Source organism: Delphinus delphis, chromosome 3 (genome assembly GCF_949987515.2).
Source record: "Delphinus delphis chromosome 3, mDelDel1.2, whole genome shotgun sequence".
NCBI lineage: Eukaryota > Metazoa > Chordata > Mammalia > Artiodactyla > Delphinidae > Delphinus > Delphinus delphis.
This window is the reverse complement of record NC_082685.1, coordinates 54,692,400-54,700,784: the sequence shown is the minus strand read 5'-3', so window position 1 is coordinate 54,700,784 and position 8,385 is coordinate 54,692,400. Positions and strand designations below refer to the sequence as shown.

The 8,385-nt window shown below is 45.9% G+C and overlaps 1 non-coding gene across 1 annotated transcript; it reads right to left on the bottom strand.

Annotated features, from left to right (window-relative positions):
* Positions 1 to 7,636: 7,636 nt before the first annotated feature.
* Positions 7,637 to 7,743, bottom strand: LOC132423814 (U6 spliceosomal RNA). Its single transcript, XR_009519117.1, has one exon. It is a non-coding gene; the product is annotated as a U6 spliceosomal RNA (small nuclear RNA).
* Positions 7,744 to 8,385: the final 642 nt, after the last annotated feature.

Here is an 8,385-nt window from a genome sequence, read left to right as displayed (position 1 = left end):
CCAGTAAACCAGAGCAAAGATTCCTTCCCTAAGACAGCTTCCCCATGGAGGAATGGTCCCATGAGCTCACCCGATGTTAACTGAGCATTTATTTATTACATGCCGGACACTGGGCCAAGCCCTTGACATGCATCTTCTCACTGGATCCTCACAACAACCCCTGTGATAACTAAAATTTTTTTTTTTAACAATAATGCTTATCTCCATACTAAACCCCTACTTTTACAAATGAGGAAATTGAGACGTAGAAGGCTAAGAAAAATCCTCCTAAGGTTATATAATTTGCACATGGGTAGAAACAGGCCTTGAACCCAGGTCTAGTTGGCGTCAAAAAACCCTACCCCTAACCACTGCACCATACTGCCACACCGCCGGCCAGGTTGCCGAGGAGACACTTTCTTGCCACATAGACCTGGCACACGGGTGAGAACAGAAAATGAGGACATAAGCTTCATAAGGACGGGAATCTTTCTTTGGTTCGCTGCTGTATCCCCAGTACCTGGCACGTATTCATGAAAAACAGTGATGACTACAATGGAAGAAACTGATTTTGATTAGCAGTCTCTACCCCACGTGGTTGTGGCCCTGGGACTGTGGTGTGGGGTCTACAGACTGGGGAGATGTTTGGGTTTTAGCTCTGTGGGTCGAGGCTGCAGGTCTGCAAGAAGGAATGTTGCAGAGAGCTTAAAGGCAAGCAGGGGCTGGCAACAGGTGACAGGCACCAGGGCTGGGGCCCCTGCCCTGAGGTTCCTGCCGATTGAAGGTGAAGTGGAGGGTGGGGGCAGGGAGAGGAAGAAGAAGGGATGCTGTGGGAAACTCTAGGGGAGGGAGGGGGGAGAAAACACCAGTAGGGAGGTTGGAATGCCCTGGTTGTTGCTGCTCCAGCAGGTCAGACAGACTCCCAAGGCACCTCCTTCCTCCTGCGCCTTCTCCCATTGTTGGGCGGTCTGAGTGAGAACAATGGGAATGGAATCCTTCTTCCCCTCCCGCCTGGCAGGGCCTGGCCCGCTTCCTCCTCGCCCCACCGAAAGGAATGCTTTCTTGTCCTGGCTGTGTGGTACCCGCAGACAGGAATGGCGCTGGGGGCTCCCCAGGGACGGAAGGCTTTGTGGCTTGAGGTGATGACAGTTGGGGTTGGAGCAGGGAGGGAGTGGGTGTGGAGGATCTTTTCAGAATTCCTCTTGGGGTTCTTGCGAGTGTTTCTGCTCTTTTTCCTGACTCGTTATGGGGTCTCCGCTCTGGAGCGGACCAGTCAGGCAGATCTGTGAATGAGAGATGGAACCAAACAGCGCCAGCCCTTGGAGACGGGCCAGCTGTGCCCGAGCGCTTCCCATCCTGGGCAGGGCTGCGAATCATCTGAACTCCTGATCCCTGTCCTCCCGATAGTCTAGAAGCTGCTGCCTTTTGTGTGGAAACGGCTTCACTGCCACCCTTCTCAGAAGGCTCTTAGACAGACGTGATTTACCCTTCATCTCTGCCAGTGTTGGCAGCAGTGGGGTGGCAGGAGCGGGGAGACTGGGGTTTTCATTGCAGGTTTGGAAGGCACAGAAGCTGCTGCTTCTCCTCTTTCCCTGCATGTGATGGTCTCGAAGCACTTGTTTGACCCCTCCCTCACGTGGGGAAGGGGACACCCATTCACCCACCGGCTGTGAGTCTGACCAGGAAGCTCTCAAGCATGGCCCTCGAGGACCAGATTCTGCCCTCTGTTATCATCTCTCACTCCAGGGCCCAGGACCCTTGGGGACTCTTCAGATCTCCTCCTGATTTTCAGAAAACCTCCTGAAAATCCTGAGGAATCCACTGTGGACCAGGGTACCATGGGTGTGGGAATGTGAGGGCTGAGCTTACCAAGGTCAGGGAAGGGTGGCCAGGCCCTCGACGTGTCTGATGGAATGCCAGCTAATTCTTTCTACAAGTATATTGGAGTTGGGGACAGTGGGCTGGGGGTGGAGGTCAGAGGGGAGTATCTGTCTGAGTTGGGGGAGCCAGCAGAAAAAGGTGAAAGTACATGGGCTTGGAAGGCTTGGTTGGGTGTCTGGGTTCCAGTCCCACCACTCTGCTGTGGAACCAGGGGAGAGAGACATACTGATGAGACACAGTGATGAGGGCTGGCAAGCACTGAGCTCTTCAGGGTACCAATCACCATCCTTAGCTCCCCCGGCTGCCAACCTTCTGGGGAACCGATGGAGGCAGAGGGCTGGGGTGTCTCTGCCACCGTAGGCAGACATTCACCTAATCCCACTGTTGTCTACTGAGCTGCTGCCCCCAGGAAAGAGACCCTCTGTGTATCCCTCTTCAGAGAATAAACCTCCCGGGGTCCACCAGCCTCAGGGAGAGGCAGACCCGGGACTGCACTGAGCGAGGACGGAAGGAGTCCGGCTTCCACTTAAACAGCCTTTGAGCGCATTCTCCAGCTCATAGGCTCCACCTTCGCCCCCACTTCTAGGGATACTTGGGGCTGCCAACCCTGAGTCCTCTGCAGGGATCTGCGTGCAAATTATATGGCAACTCAGCCCGCCTGGCTCTGGCTTAGGAGTCAGCTTTGCGGGGCCTGCTAAATTGGAAACCACTCATCCATCTGCTTTCCAGCTTTCTTTTTCTTGTTGTTGCTGGGTTTTTGTTTATTTTGGTTTCCTTTTTTTTTCTTTCTTTTTTTTTTTTTCTGCTGTCTCTTCTCCTATTCATGTTGTCCTTCTGGGTTTATGTCTTTCTTAAAAAAAAAAATCCCTTCATCTTATTTTAGTGAGCTTTGGGGTGTTAAGTGCATGTGTTCTTTCTTCCATTTTTAACCGGATGGAATTTATCCAGTCAGTAGATTTATCCCTTTATCAAACACTGAAAGCTTTCAGGCTTTGGGGTAACGGAAAATGTTGTAAGTCGTGACCCTTAAACACATTTCAATTTGCAAGAAACGAAATTGAGTTATTTGTAGTGAGGTGGGTGGATCTAGAGTCCGTCATACAGAGTGAAGTAAGTCAGAAAGAGAAAAACAAATACCGTATTAAGCTGGGACAAAGTGAGAGAGTGGCATGGACATATATATACTACCAAATGTAAAATAGATAGCTAGTGAGAAGCAGCCACATAGCACAGGGAGATCAGCTCGGTGCTTTGTGACCACCTAGAGGGGTGGGATAGGGAGGGTGGGAGGGAGGGAGACGCAAGAGGGAAGAGATATGAGGATATATGTATATGTATAGCTGATTCACTTTGTTATACAGCAGAAACTAACACACCCTTGTAAAGCAATTATACTCCGATAAAGATGTTAAAAAAAAACACACACGTTTCAATTTGCAAATTAATTTTGCAAATAAGTCAGTGTGTTTTCTCTGTCTTCTCCAAGCTCCCAAGACTTTTCTCTGCAAATCTGTGCCCTCATTTTGGAGGTCAGAGCCTAGCACAGTATCAGCCCTTCTTGGAGCTTGGTGCGTATGTGTCAGGTGATGGACTGAATGACTTATGATCTAACTAGCCCATGTCCTGTGGCATCTTTCGTCTGAGGAGAGCATACCGACAAGATTAATTTCCATAAGCCTATACTTGCTTTGTTAATTCATTTTTGTTATAAATAATATCAAAGGTATCAAAAAGTCTATGAAAGGTACACATAGAGTGTAGAGAGAAATAAGAAATACCGTTGTACCCAGCGTCCAGCTTTTTTTTTTTTTTTTGGCCACACTGCGTGGTATGCAGAACCAGGGATCAAACCCACGCCCCCTGCAGTGGAAGTGTGGAGTCTTAACCACTGGACCGCCAGGGAAGTCCCCCAGCATCCAGCTAAAATCCCATGACTTTGCAAGCTGCTAGTGCCTCTTCCCTCCCAGAAATAATCGTAGTCACTATTTTGTGTTAGTCAGTCATTTGCTATTTTCTATAGCTTTACTACCTGTGCGTGAAAACCTAAACAATACATTGTTTCCTTTTGCCTATTTTTGAAATTTATATAAATGGAAGCATATATTTGTAGTTTTCCCTGACTTCTTTCACTCAACATTTTTTGGGGGAGGTTCTTTCAAATTGACCCATGTAGCTGCAGTTCATACATTGGGCTGTAATGTTCCCTTGTGAGATAACACCAGAATTTATTCCTGTATTCTACTGTTGTTGCACAGTAGGATGGTTCCCTTTTTTTACTCTTCTGAGCAACAGAGCTGGGGCTACAGTGAGGCAGAGAGACCCTATATTAGTTTCCTTGGCTGCCATAACAAATGACCACACGTGGGGTGGCTTGAAACAACCAAAATATATTCTCTCACAGTTCTGGAGGCCAGGAATCTGTTATCAAGATGTCGGCAGGGCCACACTCCCTTCGAAGGAGAGAGCCTTTGCCTCTTCTAGCTTCTGGTGGCTCCAAATGTTGCTTGGTTTATGGCTTGTGGCAGCATCACTCCAATCTCTGCCATCTTCACTTGACTCCCTCTTCCCTCTGTGTATAAGGACACTTGTCATTAAGTTTAGGGCCCATCCAGATTATCCAGAATGATCTCACCTCTAGATCCTTACCTTCATTACATCTTCTAAGACCCTTTTTCCAAATATGGTCACATTCACATGTTTCAGGCCCCCTTTTGGGGGGCTACCATTCAACCCACTGCAGACACCAAGGGTGTGATATTAGAGTCAACGACCTACACAACCCTTGGGGTGAATGGCACCTTACCTTTTGTGCCCCAGGAGCCTCTCTTTCTCCCTCAGGTCCTGGCTCTACTAAAAAACCCTGCAATGAACCTCTGTGCACGTCACCTGGAACCCTCGGGCAGGAGTCTGTCTAGGGTACATAGCACAGGAGTGGAATTGCTGGGTGGTAGAAAGTGTGCATGTTAATCTTTGTTAGAAAAGGTCTAGCTTTTTTCAAAGTGGTTGTACCAAGTTATGTTACCATCAGTGGTGAATGGCAGTTCCCATTGCTTCACATCGTCTCCAAGCCCTGGGCTGAGTGACTTTTTAATTATAGTCAGTCTGGTAGGTGTGAAGGAGTACGTGTGCTAAGACTAGGTGTGAAAGGGTATCTCATCAAGGTTTCCAGTGTGCATTTCTCTGATGACTAATGAGATTGAGCATCTTTTCACATGTCGGTGGGCCATTTGTGTTTCCTCTTCTGTGAAATGCTTCCTTAAGGCTTTTGCTCATGTTTACCATTTATTTTTACTTTTTCTTTTTGATTCATGAAAGTACTTTATATATTCTGTATATTAATCCTGCTAGTGAAGTATGTCCCAAATATCTTTCCCCAACAAGTTGTCTTTTTGCACTCTTTTTAAAATGTAGTTGAATTTATCAGTTGTTTCCTTTATCATTTAGGCTTTTTCTTCTTGATTACAAAATCCTCCCTATCCTTGAGCATGTAGAATATTTCTCTAGTCATCTTATAAAGATTTTACACTTTTTTTTTCTTTTTTTGGTTGCGCTGGGTCTTAGTTGCGGCAGGTGGGCTCCTTAGTTGTGGCATGTGAACTCTTAGTTGTGGCATGCATGTGGGATCTAGTGCCCTGATCAGGGATCGAACCCGGGCCCCCTGCATTGGGAGCACAGAGTCCTATGCACTGCGCCACCAAGGAAGTCCCAAAATTTTACACTTTTGTATTTCATATTTAAGTCCCAGAATGGATGGGCGTTTTTTTTTTTTTTATATGGTGTGAGACGGGGATGCAATTTCACCTATTTGTATTTAATTCACCAATTGTCTCGACACCATTTCTCAAAGAGTCCAGGCTTTAATCACTATCTGAAATGTCCTCTTGGTCATAAATCAAACTTCTGCATATACATGAGTATTGTTCGAGCTCCTCTATTGTGTTCCATTGGTCCATCTTCTGTCCTTGTTCCAATGAACAGTCTTCATTACTCCAGCTTTAACAGTAAGTCATAGTATCTGGTTGGGTAGCTCCCCCTGCCACTGTACCCCATGCTCCTACTAACTCTTTTTCAGAAGTGTCTTAGCTGTCTTGGACAGTTGTTCTACCACATGCATTTTTTTTTAAATTTATTTTTGGCTGCATTGGGTCTTTGTTGCTGTGCGCAGGCTTTTCTCTAGTTGTGGCGAGCGGGGGCTACTCTTCATTGCAGTGTGCAGGCTTCTCATTGCAGTGACTTCTCTTGTTGCAGAGCATGGGCTCTAGGCACTCAGGCTTCAGTAGTTGTGGCTTGTGGGCTCTAGAGCACAGGCTCAGTAGTTGTGGCTCACGGGCTTAGTTGCTCCGCGACATGTAGGATCTTCCTGGACCAGGGCTCGAACCCCTGTCCCCTGCATCGGCAGGCGGATTCTTAACGACTGCGCCACCAGGGAGGTCCCCACATACATTTTTTTTTTTTTAAATAGTTTCCAGTATAGATTTTTTTTTTAAGACTTTAATTAATTTATTTATTTTTGCTGTGTTGCGTCTTTGTTTCTGTGCGAGGGCTTTCTCTAGTTGTGGCAAGCGGGGTCCACTCTTCATCGCAGTGCGCGGGCCTCTCACTATCGTGGCCTCTCTTGTTGAGGAGCACAGGCTCCAGATGCGCAGGCTCAGTAGCTGTGGCTCACGGGCCCAGTTGCTCCGCGGCATGTGGGATCCTCCCAGACCAGGGCTCGAACCCGCATCCCCTGCATTGGCAGGCAGATTCTCAACCACTGCGCCACCAGGGAAGCCCCCCACATACATTTTTGAAACAGCTTTTCAAGTCCCTTGAAAATAACTGTTGAGATGTTTTTATAGACATTGCATTAAAGGATTAAAGGTATAGATGAGTTTGGCTAGAATTAACAGAATTATGATTTAAAATTTTCTTTCCTAAGAACATTGTATTTCTCTCCATCTCTTTAGATCTTTTTGAATGACATTTAAAGTTTGATCATTTTCCACAAAGGGTTTACATATCCTTTCTAGATTTATTCCTAGGTACTTTAATTTTTTTTTGGTGGCCTTTAGAAATGGGTATCTTTTTAAGAAAATTACATTTCCTAACTGATTCTTGCTGGTACATAGTCAAATGCAAATGCTTTTTGTATCCAGCAATCTTGCACACCTCCCTTATGAGTTCAGACACTATATTTGCATATCATTTGGGAGTTTCTATGTAGCCAATCATTTATCCGCAAATAATGACAGTTTTATTCTACTCATCCTTTCTTTTTTTTTGTATGTAAATATATACACATGTTTTCTATTGTATTATATGCTATTACATAAATATATACAAATATACACATAATTTGTCAGGACAAAGTCAAATCAACAAATATAAAATATTCTTAAGTTTAAAAATGAATCAGGGGCTTCCCTGGTGGCGCAGTGGTTGAGAGTCCACCTGCAGATGCAGGGGACATGGGTTCGTGCCCCGGTCCGGGAAGATCCCACATGCCGTGGAGCGGCTGGGCCCGTGAGCCATGGCTGCTGAGCCTGCGCGTCCGGAGCCTGTGCTCCGCAACAGGAGAGGCCACAACAGTGAGAGGCCCGTGTACCACCAAAAAAAAAAAAAAAAAAAAAGAATCAAATAATGGGCATAAAGATAATTAAGGAAGTTGTAAATAAAATTTTGAAGGCATGTAAAAACAATAAAAATGACTGACATTTGCTGCATGATGGCCATCTAAAGCTCTGAAAATAATTTTCAACTACTAAGCTTGATTTTCTCTTCCACATTCAATAATTTAAAAATTATGGAACGCTTCACGAATTTGCGTGTCATCCTTGCGCAGGGGCCATGCTAATCTTCTCTGCATCGTTCCAATTTTAGTACATGTGCTGCCGAAGCGAGCACTACTCATCCTTTCTTGAATGTCTGGAATCTTTAATGAGACATTGTTAGTTCTGCAGGTCCAGTAAGAAAATATTAAGTAACATTTACAAAATTCAAAATGATCATTTGCCCGTTTTACGTAAATTCACCTCAGCGTTTCAGAGGCCCAAATCCAAATATGTAGCAGCAAATGCAAAAATTAGTTGGAGCAGCACAGCTGAACGCTGGTTTCTGAGGTACATAGGATTCTGAGGAGAATTAGGAAACAGCCCATTGACTCAGGTCCTGAGATTTTAGGGGCAGATTCCTCGCTCTGTATGGCAGGTCTCAGCTGCAGTGAGATTGAGGTGATACTTGCTGACCAGGTGACTGCCCTGTGACTTCTCCTTTCTTCTAAGATAGTGAGGGTAGTCATGGGCTTTGGAATCAAACAGATCACTCTGTGTGGCCCTGAGCAAGTGGCTTAAGCTATCTGAACCATAGTTTCCTCATTCGTAAAATGGTGCTGATACGCATTCCTCATAGGGTGTTGGGGAGGATTGAATGGGTTAATAAATGTAAACCGTGGAAGGCAGCTGGGATACATGGTAAAGGCATCGTCAGTGTTGGCAACCAAAATGGCTCCCAAGCCACGGACCCTTCAAGCTGGTCAGGTCCTTGAGT